This window comes from Oryzias melastigma, linkage group LG20 (genome assembly GCF_002922805.2).
Source record: "Oryzias melastigma strain HK-1 linkage group LG20, ASM292280v2, whole genome shotgun sequence".
In the NCBI taxonomy this organism is placed as follows: Eukaryota; Metazoa; Chordata; class Actinopteri; order Beloniformes; family Adrianichthyidae; genus Oryzias; species Oryzias melastigma.
Window position 1 is genome coordinate 18,724,105 of NC_050531.1, and position 4,898 is coordinate 18,729,002.

General features: G+C 40.3%; 1 protein-coding gene across 2 annotated transcripts in view; it reads right to left on the minus strand.

The window, feature by feature from the left end:
• The window catches only part of mpp7a (membrane protein, palmitoylated 7a (MAGUK p55 subfamily member 7)), a 143,630-nt gene extending 139,142 nt beyond the window's left edge, over positions 1-4,488 (minus strand). For both annotated transcript variants that reach the window (XM_024280521.2, XM_036217342.1), the window contains exon 1: positions 4,267-4,488. The gene's annotated coding sequence lies outside the window, so the exon portion shown is untranslated. The remainder of the gene's footprint in view (positions 1-4,266) is intronic.
• Positions 4,489-4,898: the final 410 nt, after the last annotated feature.

The following is a 4,898-nucleotide window of genomic DNA, read 5'->3' on the forward strand; positions in this document are numbered from 1 at the left end:
CAATCACACTTTCAAATATTTTGGGTTTGTTTCCCTCACACATAATTATTCAACAGGCTTCCATAAGAGGAAAATCCACCATAAATTCAGACCTGCAGCCATACATGGAAACTCTCATAAATAAAACGGTTTGACAAATAGATCCTGACATGGATTTAGTGAGTCAAGAGCGTAGCCACGAAAAGTAATACCCTTCAATGACTGCTGACAAATTGGTCACAAGCTTCTGCAGAAATCTAATATCTATATATCTACATAGGTTTTTTTGGTTTTCATTTTCCAAAGAGGTAGATACAAAAAAAAGCTCTCATAAATTAAAAAAAAAGGCTTTGCATCTCAACCAGCAGCCACATGTGAGGCTATATTTGTCAATGCACTAAAACTGACATGGCATTTCTTAAAAACAGAAAGCAACGGGTGAAACTCAAACCACTTTCCGTCATGTCAGGTCAGGACCTGTGCATTATAGCTTAAACATAATCCCACTGTAAGTACTTATGCTTTTCCCTTTCATTCTGGCTCAAAGCGTTCTCCTTCAAAAGGCTATACCATGTTATTGCGCAGCATACCTATGTAACGGCCACAGCATTTAATGCACAAGAGCTGGACTAAAACCCAGCCGATGTCGGTGTCAGATAGCTGGTATCTGCTGGGTGGGCTCATTCCAGTGCAGAAGTGCATGAGCTTAGGTGAGAGCAACTCTACACCTCTGCAGGGCAGCCAGGGGAGGAAAAAAACAACATCACAGTTGATGTCGGCTAACTTGGACTTCTCTAGAAACAAGTCCATCACTTTAATCTCTGGATCTCACAGATTAGCGATTTCACAAGACTGGCCAGAAAGAAAAGCAGAGGGTACTATAAAGCAAAACATAGTTGGGGTTTGAAAAAGTGGAAGACGGTTATCTTTGAGGGGAGATTTTTCCAAGATTCAGCTAGCTCACTGACTTCTTTTGAGAAATAAACAGCTTTTACTCATTCTATTTGTCAGAATAACCATTCTTGCTCCGATACGTTTTAACGTTTTCTTATTAATCCTACTTTTTCATGATATTTTTTCCTTTCTTGCTAAAAATGGACCAATTAGAGGCCTCAATAAAAGCACGTTGAACAATTGAAACGTTTGACAGATTCTCTTGAACCCCCTTGACTTCCAACAAGGTCACTCCTAAATGGCGAGCGTAGCTGCCACAGAAATGTTGACTCAGACCAATTCTGACTAGGGGTGAGTCAAAATATTGATATTGCGATATATCGCAACATTTAGTGCTGCAAGTGATTCTCAATTTGTTCTCACCAAGTATCGATCTTTTACTTTCGTTTGACAAGGCGTAAAGCGTTATATTCGCCATGCCTTGGTGCGACGTTCCTTTCAGAGGTAGATAGGGGGCGTGAGTTGCAAAACTGCCTGTCGCAGGCACCAATGTGCCTGACAGCTACTTGAATTATTTAATTTTTGTTCTGTTGTTTACAACAATTTTCCACTAATTGGTGGCACTGCTCTTCATGTTTACTATTGCTTACACTGAATTTTATAGATAATTCCAATTGAATTGGTGTCAATGCTTGTCAAAGACATAATATTACCGATTTCAGCAATGTTGCACTAAAGTGTCTATTATTGTTGCACAAAATAAGACACAAGTTGTTTATTATGATTGTGTTCAAGCTAAAAAATAAAGGATATATTTTCCTGAAAAATATGTGTTCTTCTATATAATGTGAGTTATTAGAGATGATTTTTACCATTTGTCGCAGTGTTGTGATATCAATGATATTGCGAGTCATGTATCATGTATCCCATAATGTTACGAGGTACCCGGTGATTCCCAGTCTTAATTTTGACCAATAATGGCTTACTCACAATTTCTGGTTCATGGCAACGTCAGTAACGCAAAATTAAAAAAAAAGACAATTTGATTTGCCTTAATTTCATTGGTACATGAACTCAGTCATTTTCTATGGGTGACATCACACTAACTCAGTCCAGTTCTTATATACAGTCAATGGTTCATTCTAATAATCTCTTCAAAATAAAGTCTGGATAAATGCATCATCACAGGTGCAGAAATTTAGAATTTGGGTCTGTGTGGTTCAACGTAATTATGCTGCACCTTCACCGTAACATCAGGCAGAAATTTCTAAATCCTCATTCTTAGGCAATAACTAAAAAATACTGATTCTAAAACCTTTATGGTAGATTATTGTAATTAATTTAGCAAAAATTATGGATGCACTCTGTGGTGTTTCACTTCAAAAACATGACTAAAAGCACAGATCTAAATAGACCCTCATATTTCAAGTTAACAGAGCGTTGTCGCACTATAATAACATATAAGCTGCCACTTAAACAATAAAAAGCCCCATAAAACTCGTGTTCAAAAGGTAATGTGTAACCAAAAAGCTTTCGTTCAATCAGCCAATGGCTAAACGTCCATAAAATGGAAGGGATGTTAAAAGCAAACGCAATGGTAAACCAAGCAAGATGAGAAGAAGTCGACTGGGAAAACTAGAGGACTATGTTAAAAAAAAGGGATTGAGATGCACAAAAGCCAACTGAACATTTCTTTTTATGGTCCTCATTTCAAGCTTCTCCCCTCTTATTTTTTCTTATGCAGTATTAAAAGAAAAGGCTGCATTATAGTTGTGAGGGAGTTAATAGATACCCAAACTAATGCTTGGATTAAACATCTTAACCACTGAATCTGACTGCCCCTAAGCCCTAAAACAATAGCCTTTCTGCTGACAAGCAATCATGGACACCATCTCTCAGATTCGTCCCTTGCCATGGCTGACGCAGTGGCCCGCTGACAGCTTTTTCATCAACAAAAGCCTCGCTGTTGCACTGACAGGAAGTGTTTGACCCTATCAGCAAGTCGCCTTGAGAGGAATCTGGGAGTTGAAGCTTGCAGGCAAAGCATTCCTGCCTCCCCCCTAAAGTAGTGGCCTTCCACGGGAGGCAGAATAACCCTGGGAATGTGAGCTATGTGGAGCAGCAGCTTGGACACACCTGCACTGGGGCAAACCTTCCTGTGCTGGGTTGTAGAGCTGCCGCATTCAACCCCACCCTGACCTCAGACAATACCGCAAAGAGAAAAGCCCCTCCGCCTCCAGATCTTGTGCAGACACACAAGTCATCCTGGTTAGGCCAGTTTCCAGGTGATGAACCTCAACAGATTCAGTAATTACAGATGAGTCTCCTTGTGGTGGCAGAGGCAAAACAAAGCCGTTCCCACACTTGAGGGGATGCAGTTGACCTGACAAACAAACCTAAAATACTTCTAATCAAAGCCTCCTGAGAGACTCTCTCTGCCCTTTTGGAATGCAGACTGAAGACCTCCTGCCTTTCTTTAATCAAGATTTAGAGGGGGAACTAGGTTACTCCCAGTGAGAGTTGGCCAAAAACTGCAGACAAACCACAAAAAGTAAGCCCTTTTATTTTGAAAGTACACCAAAGCTATTTTCCCCCACTAAAATCAGTTGCTACTGTACTAAAACAAACTCCAATATTTATTTATTTTATATAAAATCTTAGAAAAATAAAGGATCTGATGGGTCCTGGTTGGAGGCTGGTCGCTGTCAGCCCGTGACAGGCTCCATGTCACTGCACAGGACCACAGCTTTTCCCGGATCTCGCTAAGCGGCACGCGGCACTTCCTGGAGAGCAGGAGCGGTGCGTTCAGGGTGTGGGCGGGAGCGTTCTTGCCGTGGGAAGCTCGGGATTGTGTCACAGGAAAACTGTGTCACACTTTTTTCGCTTCTTGGACGTGTTACTAAGATTACCTTGGGTTTCGGGCTTAAGCTGCGCGGTCACGAAAGGTTTCAGTGGCCAGTATCTTATCTTTGCCAATACGACGCGTTGTTTTTGAGCCTGAGCTAAAGATGCGTTCACTTCCCCGAGGAAGTACCAACAAAAGTGAACTTTTATTTAAATAAACCGCACAGAAAGAGGCAGAAATTGGACTGTCTTTGACACAAACGTTGATAGATATATAATTAGCATTTTGTGGAAACTTTTTACCACATGAAGCCTACAAAAAGAAGGCGCGTGCACCTAGCATAAAGTTAATGAATTCATAAATATGCCCCTCTTATTTAGACATAACACCATACATATTGCCATTATTTAGTGGTGATTTCTTAAGTATTTACATTCACGTCTTTCTTACACCGCCTTCCATTCACAATCCTGCTGTTGTGTCTTTAGTGCACAAATACATTTAAATTTGAGTTTACAAGTAGACACAATACACATGCAGCTACTTACTATGTGTGGTCGGAGCTGAACTGTGTTGCTGCTTTTAATACGACAGCCTCCTTCGAAAGCCAAACTTTTCCTTTTTTTCTTGGTAATTCTCAAAATGAATATCCCTTTTCACGTCTGTTCATTGTGACAAATCTTTTTAAATGTTACGCATCGACAGCCCGCTCTGTAAGGCAGAGAACAGTTTATCTTTGCGCTGGTCTGGAAGCGGTTTGTCATGGTCACTTTAGCCTGAGTCTGAGACGAAGCTGATCTGAGATCAGAAGAGTTTTCTCTGAAAGACCCGCCCACACGGCTTGTTCATTGGTCAGCCGTTTCTAGGCGTGGTCTTGAATGTGACGATGGGAATTGAATGGCTGAAATAACTGTCAATCACGGGATTTGTTTTTATGTGTTGCAGTGCTCCCAAGTGAATGAATTTTCACCACTCCAATGAACCTAAATGAACAATCCTATAAACATTCTGTTTATTTTAATACAGATTTTAAATTCACATTTAAATATTACATTCGGAAAAATCTGAGCATTTTGTCATGAATTCAACATATTGCAACTCTGTCAACCAACTTCGGCATAAAGAACTGCGGAATGAAGTTTTTTTTTCAATTCATTTTTATACGCATGTACACCGGCAC